We start from the raw sequence: 16,038 nt of genomic DNA on the forward strand, positions 1-16,038 counted from the left end.
ATTCCTGCGTTTGTGGTTGATTTATCTTTAAGAGCTAAGACCAAAGACTGCGAAGGTATAATGAATGGTTCCCACCTCCTCTCTTCATGGAATCAGAATATTTCTGTATCTGATGTCCTCAGGCTGTGGCTCATGGACTGTGTGGTCACATCAAAGAAGCTAAAATACATACATTCCCCAAAAGAAATTGCTGTATTTGCTAAAGAGGGCTTATGAGGTCAAAATGAGAGGAATCGTAGCTCTGTAATTATAAATGGGAGAGTTTGTGGTTGCTGTCATGGCTAAAGTGGAATCCGGACATTTTCTCTACTAAGATGTCATATTACTGGGGGGAGAGAGGAGACCAAGAACTGAGAGTTACAGAGCCAACTCAGAGCTGCCTCTATAAACAGCAAATTCGGTACATGCTGAGGTAGTCCGTCCCCATTACGCAGCCTCGGGAAGGTCCCTGCTGAAGCACTCAGCTATTTCTGGCACCTCACTTTAAGAAAGTCGGGAAGAGACCAGCAAGAGCAATCGGCAGCCTCGGAGGCACAGTCCCCCAGGAGAGCCCGAGGAAGCCCGCCTTCTCAGTGCGAGAGAGCACTGATGGAAGCATGCTTGTGGTCTTCCTTTACATGGACTGGGAAGAAGACAAGGAGAAATGGACTTAAGGGGAAGCTGGAAAGATTAATGCTAGAAAATAAAAAATATTGAGGATCAATAAGTATTTGACAGATTGCCTAGGAAAGATTATTAAGATCACAGTAGACAGATACCTATTGTGTGGTGTAGGGACAACTGATTCTTCATGTGTTGTTCTATCACAACCCGCAGAAACCCCAGTTCTACTCAATTTTCTAGAACCTCTTGTTCTCCAAGGAGGTCTTCCCTGAGGTAACCTGTGAATAAAAAAGGCATTTGACATACAGTATTAGTCTTGTACTACTCAGGGCTCATCCAAGTATAACAACTGTGGGGAAAAGGGATGACATGCTCATATCAGGCATGACATGCCCATGTAATGAAAGCCCCATTTCTCCTTGGGTAGTAATGATAGCTATTTGTCCTTCTTTCTCTCTTGTCATTTTTACCCGTTGCACCCAGAAGATTCATTACTGAGATTACTGTGTAAGAACACAGGATGAGACAGTCCTTGTCCCTAGGGACACAGAGTGTTCTCTGAGACAAGACATGGGAACTGAGTATGATCAACAGGAAAAAAAAAAAAAAAAGCTGGCTAAGGAGAAGGATGATTCTGTACGTTAGCCATGTAGGAGTGTTCTGCTGGTGAGGAATGTTTTGAAATCTTGGAGAAAATCTGTATGGCATGGCAATAGGTAAAGAAGGTGTATATTCAAACATGCAGAAAAGACAAATTTACTTCTGAATCATGGGTTCAGTGCTCAGGTAACATCTAGAGGAATGGCTACAGGACATGCTATATTCATCAGAAAGGCATTATCAAAACTGCTACTGTCAAAAACCAAGTGGGACAATGTATAGAGTCAGTCTCAGTTCAGGCTTCAGGATATAGCTATATCCTCTTCTTCCTGCAGAGAATATTAGGCATTTCTGATATGTTTGACATAGCCATATCCTCTTCTTCTTGCATAAGATATTAATCATTGCTGATGTGTTCGAGACCCTCCTGTAATGTGGTAAAATGAATGTGCAATGAGTGACTGCTACAAAGGTAGCCAAATGTGAGAGAAGGATTAAAAAGTTCCACAAGAGACAGCAAGAAGCGAATCCTGCTTGGGGGCCTCGCTGCTATACACAGCAGCTACAAAAAGCTCTTTTTTATACGTACCCCAGTGACATACCAATATAGACATGACTTTAGTGAGGGATGTGCATTTGGGTCCCCATTAAAGGCAATGTATCTATGGTGTTTAGTTTTCTGTGACACTGAAAAAAAGATCAATGAAATAATGACAAATTCTAGTCAGTACCTGTGCAAAGATTAAAAAAAAAAAAATATCCAGTAGTGTGGAAAGAATGGCAGCCAAGTACAATGCTGAAGAAAACAGCACAAAGCTGCTGCTAGAGAAATTGCATGGCCCATGCTAGTAGCAAAGCTGTTAACTGCCGATCGAAAAGATCCGTGGTCTCCAGGACTCCAGCAGCAACGGATGAGCAGCCGGCAGCCTGGTTCACATCCAGCAGGAGAATCAGCGAGGGCGGGAGAGTAAAGGGGACATGGGTTATTCTCCCTGTTTATTTGCTGCAGGTGTTGTAAACCTATGAGGCAACTAGAATACATAGCTAATAAAATACCCTTGCTCCTGCCTGAACTGGAAAGCCCAGGGTGGAGAAAGTAGCTGCTGTGTTGTTTAACCTGTGCCATAGAAATAAAGTCATAACTTTTACAGATAGCACTTTTTTTTTTTTTTTTCAAAATTACACTAAGTTTTTAAGATATTTTTCCTTAGTTCCAGAAAGGGTTACTCTTGCTGAAATATCATCCCCATTCTAATTGCCTATGCCTCGGGTGTTGTCTGACAAGTAGCTTGTTCTCTTTGATTCCTGGCCAAGATGCTGACACAGCAACTGGTTTGTTTCCTGTGGAAAAGGAAGAATAGTATCAAAGGAACGGCTTTCAGATCTGCCAAAAAGAAAAAGGATTTGGGGACATGAGAAAGCTGTAGTCCAGCAGTCAGGAGTGTAAGAGGCCATGGGGACCCCGCGAACGGGACACTTTGAATTCAGGGGTCCGACTGTGTCTTGCAAGCAGAGCCCTTGTTGCTGCAGGGAGTGATGGAGGGGGGAGCTTGTTGCAAGTGAAGCCCCCAAAGCAGTTGGGGTTTAATGGACTCTGTCCCTCTCGTGCCTCTGGGGAATATGTGCCGAGGTGGCATTTCTAAAATTAAAGTTTAGGAGGTGTTACGTGATCTACAACATTGTGTACACACTGCGTCCACAGTACATTTTCATTCCACAGTGAGGCAAATTTGGCCTCTTATTTTGAAGAACTCGATACACTGCGATGTTTCAAAATTAAACCTTCAGTGTCCTCAGGTGAAGCATCCCCCGTTGCACTAGTGCCTTCCCAGGTGCCTCCTTTCCAGATTTTCTCAGTGAAGGATGTGGAATAGGTACCAGAAAGAAATAAGATGTGGTGGTCTAAGATGGAGGGATGCAAGACCTCTTGTTCTGTCCTGTTATCATCCTGGAGTTTTCAAGTCCTCCAGTCTGATTTTCAGATTTTTTTTTTCAGGTAGCCTATGCATATTATCCAGAGTTAAAAGCCATTCTCCTGCTCATGACTAAACTAATGGCAAAGTTGGATCATTAATATAAGACAAAAAGTGAGCTGATTCACCAGAAAAGACGTTTGTTGACATATGCTACTTTAACAAGATAAAATTCAAGTTTATTTGCTACAGCTCCTTGCACAGAAAAACTCAGCAAACACTAAAACATAGGAAATACTCTAATCTTAATGGTAGAACTAGGATGTCCATAAGCAAGAAGGAAGAAGGGAGAATGTAATAGCTTTTCTTTTCTTTCTGGAGGATTGAACATCATTTAAGTCCTGAGTGAGGGAAGTGGGATGCCCTGTAAATCTGTCCTCGCTAGACTGTTTGAAACAAGCAGTTTTAGATTGCTGTGGGTGCCTGCTGGGGAAAAAAATAGGGTTGAGGGAGAAAGAGAGTGCTGTCACAGGTCAGGACTGAGCTGTGCTGCCAGTTGTATTAATTAGCCTTGCTTGCACACTCTTGCATTATAATCAGTATTATTCAGTTTAATTTAATTTCCATTAACCTTTGCAAAACACCCACATGTTTGGATACAGGGAAATACGTCTGGGGCATTACTGCGTGGATAGAAAAAACAATTTGCTCACAGTCAAAAAGCAGCTTAAGAAAAGGCACCATAGCTAATCAGCGGCCTATTTTTTATCAGCTATGAGGAGCTGTCAAATGCAAAAGGCATGAAAATATTTATGGTCATTTGTGTCTGCTCTTACCAGGAAATAAAAGTATTGGGCTTCTTCATGGAAGGCAGATAGAACTTTCCAGGTCACGCTTAGTAAGCGGCTTAATGTTCAGTTTACCTGACTCAAGGGCTGAAGGGCTGATTTGATCCTAAAATATCAGGTGCTAAGTCTTGCCCATGTCCGCCAGCCAGCCCTTCTGCAGTGCTGTGGCATCTACCTTATCCTCAAATTCGTTCTCCCCCTCCAAACATTTTTTTCACTTCATTCAGAGTATTAATATGACATAATTTTTGCAACACGTTATTATACACATTATTATATTATAGAGAGCATATTTTTACCAATTCAGACATGGACCTGGGGAAGCTAAAGCTCATGATCAAAACCACCAAGCACAGGAGCAAACTTACTTCTCATTGATTCACTGTCCAGCCACAACCCCACACAAATAGTATCATAACCTCCTGGAACTGCGGGGACGCAGGGAGTTCAATATTAATGGACAGGTACAGTGCTCTATGCAAATGATATTCATTACTCATGTTTCCAATTCAAAACCATCTTTCAGATCAACTAACACATTTAAAATCATTGCTGAGGCAAGTATTTTACACCCACTTCTGGAATGCAGTACTTTACTGCTCTAGCTGGGATTTCGCACCTAGCAAATAAGGATTTTCTGTCCCTTGTCTGTGGTTGATATCATGGCAATCTTTTGAAAATTTAGAAGAATAGTTAACAAATACAACAGAATAACTTCCAGAATATATACTGGGCCACATTTTCCATCAGCAAATTGCTGTCATCGCTGCTTATCTGTCTGGATGCTGTGTTTTCTTACAGTGCATTAATTACTTACATCCATGGTAAGAAAGCAGCTTCTTAACCTTGTACTCTATAGGTATTTTTCAATTTCCACTAATAAGCTTTCACTGGTGTTTCATGTTACAAATGCATTTTTATCACAAGGTGCATCTATGCTGCCAAATCACTTAGCTCCAACACTTGCTCCTGGATGCTAGCCCCAGACCATCTGCGCTGCACATATGCGCGTATGCGCGTTCGCTCCCGGTGAACACGGGAACAAAACAACCAGTTCCCTCTGCGATAAAACCGGGCTTTGGCCCAGGAGAAGGGCTGGCCCAGGAGCTGGGCCTTGCAGGTAGTACGAGCTATGCCCCTCTCGGTCTGCCCTACAGAGACCTCTACCACCCCACAGGCGTCCCAGCCTGGCGCAGCCACGGACGCCCTTGCGTTATGCCCCAGGGCACGTCTCACAGAGCATCATAAACAGCGTGTTATAAACAGCTCCTGTGAGCTGCAGAGCAATCCTTTAATTACTCTGGGAAAGGTGTTTTCACACATTGTGAAAGCCAGTTCCTATCAGCTCCTCCGCTCCAGCTTCCTGGGCAACGCCACCGGGACAGCCCAAGCCCTTAGCTTTTAAGGCTCCATCCTCCTTCTCCAGGCAGAATGACCCGCACACATTCCTTGTTTCTTCCATATCTCAGCCCTCCTGGGATCTTGCATTTTTTCACACACGTATTTCATCGCAATACACCACTCTTTCCACTTTCATTCATCACACTTTTCTGTCCACCCATGTACACAGATGCTCACCACTCAGCTACACAGTCACCCGTGCCCAAGTTACAAGTACTTACCCCACTGCATCAGAAATTACTGTCTGGGTAAAATCAGCTGTTATCTTGTGTCATTACTGTAGGCTGGTGCCTTCAAAGGGCTGTTCTCAAAAACGCCACAGGGCTCTCGGAAGGGCTCTGTGTGTCGGTGGCTGTACTGAATTGTAACTGCCAGTCCTCCAGGACAGTCAGTACAATTTACAGGGGCTAAAGAAACACATCTTCTATGCACAGCCAAGAATTTATGATTAGTCTAATAAAAATGTTAACGGTCCAATAAAGTAATTACTATCAGTCCAGTTATACAGTGATATACTAATACTGACAGTCCAAATTGTCCAGTTATTACAGCCCATTCCCAGGAAGGATACCCACTGCTCAGCACCCACCCTGCTGCCTGGGGCTGTCCTCATCCTGCCTGGCCCCTCTGCATCCTAGGGTCAACGGCACCGGTCTTCTCCAAGAAGGGAAGGGGGATCCTGGGAGGAATACGATGTTAATGTTCATAGTTTTCCACCTCATGTTCTCCAGGAGGAGTATGACTGATGCTGGAGGGCTCCTTCCTCCTCACTGTGGGTCTGTCTGGAGTAATTTTTATATGTTTTCTAACAGCCTGCTTACTTGCTCTTTACTCATTGGTTTGCAGTTCCATCTTTTGTCTGAATTTGCTATATATAGCATATTTTACTTATGTTGGAGGCGCATTGTTTGTTGTTATCCCTAAAACGGGTTTAACCCAATCCACAGGGTTGTTCTCATCTAGTGACTAACTGACCACGTGTGACTTTTGCTTACAGTCCTGGCACCTTTAGTATCAGCCTGCACTTGCACCTTGAAGGCCTCTGCTGTCACCCTGTGCTTGTACTTGCAGGGACTCCTGTTACAACGCCCTGTTACCCTTCAATCACCATAAAGCTGTAGCTTTCTGATAACCTAATGAATGTTTTATTAGCACAACCTAGTCGCACACACATCCTTGCTTTAGAGCCAACTCTGTCACTTTACAACAAGAACAACCCACCAGAAGACACACATTCAGACACATACAGCCACAGACACAATACTCCGTATCTACTAGTTGTGGCAAGATCACTGGTAAGTTGTCAATTTATAAACACACCCAGTGCACTTAAGGAGAAACAATCTGGATGATGGCTTCAAAAACTTCCACCATGATCATACTTCCATAGTCATAAATCAGTGGTATTAAAGGTGACGAGGTTTCAGAGCACTGTCCTCTTCCATGGGCTTCTGCCAGCTGCCTCCATCAGCTGTTGGAGATGCCCCCCCTATACAAGAATTTGGTATCCAACCCTGGTCATCCGAGGTGGTCCTGGAACATCTTGGTCCCACCAGGAACACTGCTATCCTGGGTCACAAATCTTTTCTGAACTACAGAGAAACTGTCAAGAATATAGTCCCGGTGATTCCTGGCAGTTCATGTCTCTCAAGCCCATATGCTGGCTTCCCCAGGATGGATGGCTGCTCTACTTTTCAGGATTTTCTTCAGCTCTTTTGGGGAGACTTTGTTCAAGAGTAGGAGTCAGGTTTTGGACAGATCACAGATAACATCAAAGTTTCTTCGACATGAACGTGAGCAGTAAATACAGCAGTGGCAGAAGCACCAAAAAGCAGTTGCAATGGCAAGTGCAATGGCAGCAGTGGTGGGCAGTATGTTCTTGCAGTAAGGGGATGTCAGTGTGGGGAGTGCACAATTATTGAGGAGTCTGCTGGAGCAGTCACTTACCATACATGAGACAGGAAAGTGCTGTACGTGGCACACCAGAAAAGGCCCAGGGGTGAGCTGGTGGAAAGCCTGCTGGATATGGACCAAGCAAGCTCCATGGCTACGCAGTGGGGATGCAGCTAGGCTGCTCTAGAAGGGACTAACCTTGACATTTTGAAGACAGGCTACAATAGGCTGATGCCTTCAGAAGTATAGCTGCCAGCTGCCCATAGCCAAATTTGGATCTCGACAGAATTTGGACTACAGAGAGTTCATCTGATACTCCTCACATGAAAGGCAAAGTTTTTCATTTATCTCCACTCTTACAAATTTGTAAAGTCTGGGTTACTTTTAATTATATACCTGGGAAAATCAATAAATTAATCATTCCAGATCTGACTATGTGTTACTCCTTTTTGATCTAAGTGGCTATCACAATTCATGTCATTTGGTTTAGGAGGACATTTTGATGACAGATCCAGGTATCTCTGATGTAGTCCTGTATATTTATAGACAGTATACAAAGTCAGGTTGCCCTGGCCACGGCAGGATGCAAGCAATGGGAGATAATTCCTCTAATGTCTCCAAGCACTTCTGTGACCAACATTTGCTGAAAAGTTTTGTCTCAGCTCTTTCTCCTGGCCACGTCAGCACTGCTTCTCTCACTCAACATCCTTAGAGTTAAGCACATCTCGTGACAGAAGCAAGTGATCCACGCTCCCAGTCTCTATGTCCTCCTTGGAAGATCCTGCAGTGATTCAAAATTTGCCTTTTTCATACATCAGAAAACCTTCCACTGGTGGTTTAAGCACATGAATTACATTGCAAAGCAATGAGAAGTTACCCCAGGGATGGTCAGTCACCCTGTCTGAGGTGGGAGGTCGGTCATTCAGAACCAAGAATTGGTAACTTCTCAAATGCATTTGATTACTTGTGGTTATCCACTTAGATTAATGGAGAAGTCTTTCCTACTGCCTCAAGTACGTTGTGTCCTGGAAGTCCACTGTCATAGGTATTAATAACTGAGGGCTTTTGTTTTGGATGCTTTTGAGGAAGCTGGAAGGCTGCTCTCTAAGAGGAGGTACTGCTGGTTCTTATTCACCACATTTATCAACACCTTACGGACCTCTCCAGTGGTAAATTAATGATCTTTTCTTATTAGCTCAGGATATCCTGATTTATGTCTGCTCAGTTCTTTGAACTGTTTCTCTTCAAATTCAAATGGTATTTATCCCCCATACTTTAACAGTCAGTGCTACTGAATTCTTAGATATGTTTCTGTCCTCTCAAAAACCTGTTAGAGATTTGCTTGAGCAAACCCAGGTGACCACTTTTGTGACATGAGTAGTACAATAAGTAAATATATCTTGACACTGTTCTCAGACGGCCTGTTGGACTTTAGAAAAGTAATAGCACCTTCCACTTCTGCTGGATATTTGGGATGTGTTTGAGGTCAAAAGAAACAATGATTTCCTTCTTCACATGACAGACAAGTTCAAGCTTTGCTTAGCCACACCAGTGCAATTTAGTATAAATTGTTTCTACTCTATGATTTTCTTCCATGTATCTAAAAGAGCAGTTTAAAACTCAGTGGGGATAAGTCTACGTGACATCTTTCTTCCTCCATTGACTGACTACTTTGGTTGCACCTACCAGAAGTAAGTTTTGATTCAAGTGACACTGATTTTCACTTCTATTAAGACCATTGCATACCACGCTGTCTACTTTGTTAACCTAAAGGCTTTAAAATGAGTGTATGCTGCACATTCTCATGAATTCCTTTATATTGCCGATGTGGTATAAGGCGACTTAACTGTGGGTGAAAATCAGTGGGTTTGTATTTTTTCCAAGGTTTTTGTTTATATAATTTTATACAATATAACAATAAATTACTTTTGTGCATGTTCACAAGTGAAAACAGCCTCTTTATTCATTCAACATGGATTGTGCTGCTGCTGTTCTCCCACAATAGCCCATAATCCAGAAGAAACCATGTTGCTTTACCACAAATTAGTATGAAAGTAGAAAGCTCTAGTAATGCAGGGTTGATTTTCTTGCCTTTTTATTGCTTTCAAATTCAGAAACAGGTTAAAACCAGCACTTGAACTGACACAGCTAGAGCTCCTGAATATAAAGCAACTTTAGATTCTTCCAAATTGGTAGAAATTTGAGAATTCTTTCCTGGCATTCGACAGTTTCACTCACACAGTTCATGTAGAGCTCAAACAAAAGCTTAGCTGAATTATTCTCTTTACTCCCAGGAGTGTAGAAACCTTGTATTTGCTCGTGACTGAAGAAAAGACACAATGCAATTGGCAGAGATGCAGAAACATGTATATCTTGGCAAAACAGGCACAGAGAGGAGAATGGAACGAGGGAAACATGAATTATGGAATTATGGAAATGTCAATCCATTGGATTAAATCCTGATGCTAGTTATATCAGCAACAAATACATTAAAATTTTTTATATGATAACAGAATTTGTTTTTTGTCTTCCATTAAAAACGTTAGTATCTGTTTTTAGTAAAAATTACTCCACAACACTTGTTTAAACACCTTCACCTGAGTTTTGCAAAGGAAGTTGAATTAACACGTGAGGCACGCGTTAGTATAACGCAAGTGCGAAGAGGAGAATAGAAACAAACCACTATCTATGCTTGTTATTACTGATTTGAACTTATTTTCAGTCCCTTTGCGCAGGAGCAAATAACTGGTCTTGAGTGGTGAAGAATGAAGTTCCTAGATACCTATTTTCAGTTCTTACTCTATGCTAGCTGTTATGACATTTTGATGCACAGAGACAGTAAAATTGGATTTATGAATCCAAGGGCCAAACTGAAAAATCCTAGCTACATTACTTCAATTACATTTCCAACAGAAATTGAGTTGGGTGAGTTAAACTGATTTTGGTCTTGTCTATCCATTTTGCTCTACTGACATTTTGAAAAGGTCCCAGGAGCTGCATTACAGTACTTTTGGTATCGAATTTCCGTTCTCTTTCTGACCTCTGTAAACAGTGCTGCCATCCCTGGATGTCCCTGCTCCCCTTTTTAGAGACTTGGACTGCTCGGTTGGCCTAGTCCCTTAAGTGCTGTCAGTATCCTTAGGTCTGTATCAGCTACCAGCCATGATCAGCCTCTCCATCTAGATGCTCAGTAGACCTATGGCCTCTACTACTATGCCGGGATTGTTTTGCTTATCTTCACTTTTCACCACGGAAGTTATTGGTCCTACAGCATGGTACCACTGCAAAGTTGGACCAGGCATAGAACCTCATCCCAAACTTATCCCTAATGCAACCACTAAAAACAATGTTCTAGGAGAACGGTACTTCCAGCATATCATGATCCTAATTGAACCTCTCAGATGGTCCTTAAACTGCCTGAAAGTTTGAGTAAAGGATCATCAGTGCATGGGGTGACCACTGGTGGCATGGAGTGACTCACCATGGTCATTTGAGCCCAGATGGCCCAGCACAGATATAAATGCAACTTACAGCAGTGCAGGACTAAAATTAAGGTCCTGAGGCAGACTTCCAAGACAGTTAAAACTGATAATGAACACTTAGCCATTGCTAAGTCATTGTCCTCTGCTACTGTGAGGATCTGAACTGTGTTCTGTTGTGGGACAGGGGCATCACACCAACATACATGAGTGTCTCTGTGGAAGAAGACATGGGCATCCTTATCATTCAAGGGCAGTTTGGGTCCTCTGAGGACAAAGACAACCATGATGATTAGGCTGCTGTTGGTAAGGAAGGCCAGAGAAGTTTCCCATAAACACTAAGTGTCTCTGTCTCACAGAAGCTCTCTAGGATCCAGGAGATGATGGTGTGAGCGCCTTCGACTTTCCCTTTGTAAGAGGGAATGTTTTATGGATACTTCTCAGCCATATTCCCAGTTTGGAAACCAAGACCACAGGCCTTCACGAAGCAGTGCTCTGAGAAGGGAAGGTTAGGATTCCTGCGTCACAGACATGCATAAATCCCACCTCGCATCTCAGGCTTCTCTTTTCTTTTTGCTTATATGCCACATTTTTGCTTTGCTTTGCCATTCTGCATGCTACATAAGATTCTTAGCAATTGCCCAGAGCTGAGCTTTATAAATTCCATCCGCATCCAGCAAGTAAATTCTCGCCCAGCCTCCTGTCTGCCCTGCTCAGAGAAGCAAAGAGCCTCCTGGCCTTTCTCCTCTGCTTCTCATCCCACTGCCTCGGAGAAGCCCATCTCTCTGTCCCTTCCCCCTTGCCTCCTGGCCTTCCTTCTTTATTTGAAGCTTTACTTTTTGGCTTTTGGCTTCCTCTTTCCCCTGCAAGTTGAACACATCCAGTTACATGGCAGAAAGTCCAAGAAAGAAAATGAAGGCACAAACATGGAACCAGTAGACTTTGTTATAAAAATAATGTAAAAATACATTAACGGAGTAGTGGTTAGCCCCTTCTCTGACTCCCCTTCTCTCAAATCGTCTGTCAGTCATAGCTGATATCTGTGAATTACCAAAACTCTGCTATGCCAGGTGGGAAGACAAATTTGAATGTTAACTAGATGTAGTCAAGAAAATGTATTTTGTGCTTAGAATCAATTCCTTGCTAATGAAGCATTTTTTTCTGTTTGAATGACCTGCTGAGATTACTAGTGACACATCCTAAAGCCTTTCGTTTCTCATTCATTATTGGCTTTGTCTATTTTTATTTTTTTGTCTAACAATATTTCATACTTCACACTTCATTTTTCTGGCATAATTTGTATTTGAGATGCTTTCACACTCACACAGTTGGCTCCATAATCTTTCTGACTACAAATTCCTGGATGGAAAGGCTTCATCTCCAGACGTTGACTGGTGATATAATGGTTGATCATAACAGCAAGGATGAAAAGACATGGAATAAGACTGAGAAAATGAGACTTATATAATTTCTAAGTCTTAACAGTGGTCAGCACTATCTCCCAGGACATGGTATAACTGGTTCCATAAACATATTTTGCAAATCCTGGTTTAAAACAGTAATGCTGACACAAGTCCTGGAGTGCAGCAGATTTTATTAACCTGAGAAATGAGTTGTTATGTGGTTACAGTTACCCTAAGATCTAAAGTGTGACTCATTTTTGTATTCTGCATTGATCTCGGGCAGAACTGTACGTCTCAGCTGAAAACATATTTAGTATTCTGCATGATGTTTTCATTTTGTAATAGCTCAGGAGCACCTGTGAAGAAGCTTAGGAAAAGCAGATCCATTCATTATTTCTGAGTATTAAAACCATAAGATTCAAATAATTTTACTGTTATCCTAAACAGTGACAAAAAAATTGACAGAAAACAACTTGCTGTTCTATTTGTAAAGATGATGGATACAGTGATCGTGATACTTTCTACTTAATTCTTACACATTAACGATAACTTTACTCCACAGAATTTCAAAGAAATGCTATTAAAGATAAACAGGAAATTGTGAGGCAATGAAAACCAAAAATTCATACTTCCTATCTGAACCTCTTCCTTCACAGTTTAGCAAATAGTGAATCTGCCTCTCCAGAAATCCCACTGGCAGGAGGTGTTGGGAGGATGTACTTACAGATAGATTTGTTTCTTTGTACAAGGTTACGTAGTTCCCCAGAACTTGGGAAGTCCCTGCAGCACAGGACTGTTATGATGGGAAGACAGTATGCGTTAGCTGGGTATGGGATGGGTGTAATTACCAATACCCTGGAACAGTGCTGTGGATGCTCGTTAGTCTGCCTTTAACATGTTGATTAGTACCTTTGGAATCACCTTGTAGTAGTTAGTGCCTGAGCTTCCAAAACTATTGTTTTCTTGTATCCCTGGGATCCTCATGTTTCAATAAATATCTTGAACCACCAACTTAAAAAGCAGCATTTGAAATGTGTGTGAAGTCAATCCAGCTTTGCTAATTGCACATCGTATTGATAGGGACAGTTCAACTCAAGTTAATGCATCAGTGTTTTGGAGGGAGGGAAGAACAGAGCTACACCATGCCCCATTAAGTCAGGACTTTCTCTTTTGCTGTCAGCGTCACCTGTACCTTGCCTGTGGACTCTAACAGAGTGCTTGGTTTGTATCAGTCTTTTCCATTGGAAATGACTCATGCCCTGTAGCACAGATTTCCTCTTCCCCAGCCTTTGTGGCATTGTCCAAAGTAAGTACCGCCCCAGCCGCAGAGAGGAGGACGTAAGAGGGGCTCTGTCGGGAAAAACACTCACCGTCGCTGCTACTGTTACCGTCACCCAAGAAGACAGGCTGCAGACTTATCAGGAGTGAAGGCAGCTGCTAGAAGTCCACAAGGAACGAAATATCCTTGATCACTCGTAGGAGGGTTTACTCTTTACAAGCATATTTCCTGTTTAGTTTACATTGTGCTTAATATCCGAGGCTAGGTGAGGTAACCTGTTGGGAAAGGAATACTGTTAGCATAATCACTGTTTTATTAAAGCAACGCTATAAAGGCACAGTGTTGTCATTTATAGACAAATGAAAGATGAGATCCTTCTAGCATAAAGGAAATCAACATCTTCTTATGTGTGGGTTCCACAACCCACACAGCCATAATATTTTGAAGGTCTAAATAGGTCATACTTTGTTCAGGGAAGAAGACACGGGTTCCAAGTACCCCGTAATGAGGTTAGCACACGGCAATGCATAAACCTTCTGGCTTTCTCAATACTCTTCCTTCTCCGGTTTTCATTGCTGTTGTGGGTTGGGGGGTTATAATTTAAAGACTTCATGGAAAAAAATGCATTGTAAAGAAAGGTTTATGCTGACACAGCTGCATGAGATTGGAGAAGTGCTCAGAAAGCATTAACTCATCAAAGACTGGATTTTCTAAATAACTAGGAAATTATTGTAACACATCTGTGTGTTCTTACTAAGCCTTTCTCACAAGTTTATGTGTTCAATTAAATGTTAGAGTTTTGACTTAGGAAACACATTCTGTTTATAAACTGAAATGTTTTCCCTGACTATTACTGTCAACTAATAAGTATAAATTATATCAATAATGCTGTTTTGTCTAGTTTTTTTAATTTCCAAAATCTATTTGAGAAAAAGACAAGAATTACACTTTGCAATTTTAAGTCTCAAAACAGGATTTATTGGTGCCATCTACTGGCTATTTAGTCCTTTTAAATTTCACCAAATTATGAATAATGTGTTTTAAATGTAGAATAATAAGAACATTATGAACCTTATAACTGAATCAGCCAACATCAAACTATGTAATTGGCAAATCTGTAATATTTAAATTACATTAAGTCAAACTTTGGTACAATGTTCCAACAGCATAATTCAGTTATGAAGCTTTTAGATGTGCCAACAGGAGAAAGCTTGAGCCAGCATACAACTGCTCGTGTGCAGAATCCAAGCACTAAGGCCACACGCATACAAATCCCTTGTGTCTCAGAGCTCGGCTTCTCCTTGACAACTGCCGACCATTTGAGATCCTTCCTCCCTAATGCATGAGCACGTGAGGCACTAACATGTTCACGCAGCAGGTAAACGTGGTCGCATTGCTGTTTGCCTTTCCTGGAGGGATGCCCCCACAAAAATTTGAAGGAGAAAAGGGTGCTTCAGTTCATAGCCCAGGCAAGCTGTCAATGTTTCTGCAGAGCATGGGTTTAAGCTAGTCGATGGAGCACGGGCAGACAACCTGTTCCACTACATCCGTCGCACAGGTGTTAGGAGCCAGCAGAGCTTGGAAGGGAGCTGCCGTCGGCCACTGCTGAACCCCCTCTGCTACATTTGTCGAAAGGTGTCTGAAGATGACCTAGGATTTAAACAAGGCTCTAAATCACTTAAACTCTTTGTAGTAAAAATTGCTAAACTATAATCATTTGACGCAGTGCCAGAGAAACATCAGCAAATTAATATTACATTGGCTGAAACATTAACAATGTCTCTAGCGCCAGGTGAGCCAAGTACTTACACATCCAAGTAGCTGCATCCCTCATCAGCAATATATTTGAGCACATGCTTAAAATACTTAATCATACTTAAAGGTGCTTTGCTAGATACCAGTGAGAGTGCTCACATTCCTCACTCTAGTTAGTCAAGACCTTTACAGAGCCAGAAACAAATATATTTAGATCACGGCTCTGAGAACCAACCTCTGGAATAACTTGCTTAGCAACTAGGTTGTGAGCAAAGAAAGTATATTAATAATGTGATTGAAGAAAGGGCTCATCCTTCCTTTTCTCTGCCTTTTCCCTCTTCCTTCTCTGCCTCCCTCTGCCTTCTCTGCCTTTTCCATCTTCTAACAAAAACATGAGAGTCTTTAAGGAAGGAAAACAATGTTATTTAGCCATATCTGTTGTTCAGAGATTTAATTTATGTATGAAAATGCATTCTAATGGAGGGAACTAAGCCATCACTTTATATAATGCCATATTTATACGGTATGATACTAGCAGAGCTTAAAGCTAAGGCTGCTAAACTCCTCACGACACCCTGTTTTAAGGTGCTTGTTACTTTGACAAATTTCTGTGGTTTGGCTGAAATTTCCACACCTTGGATTTTTGTCTGGTTGTTTCAGCAAAATTTCTTATTAAGCTTTCATGAAAATCATGTAAGACATGCTGGTTTTCCCATATTAAAATTATAACAGAAGCTTGTCTGAGAATTTGTCAACCCTACATACTGGGAAGCAGGCTTTTCACTTGGTATAGATGGTCCTAGATAGTTCTGCTGCCATTTCCATGAAAATGCCTATAGGCTTAGTCAACAAAATTAGAAAGGA

Source organism: Mycteria americana, chromosome 2 (assembly GCF_035582795.1).
Source record: "Mycteria americana isolate JAX WOST 10 ecotype Jacksonville Zoo and Gardens chromosome 2, USCA_MyAme_1.0, whole genome shotgun sequence".
Taxonomy (NCBI): Eukaryota; Metazoa; Chordata; class Aves; order Ciconiiformes; family Ciconiidae; genus Mycteria; species Mycteria americana.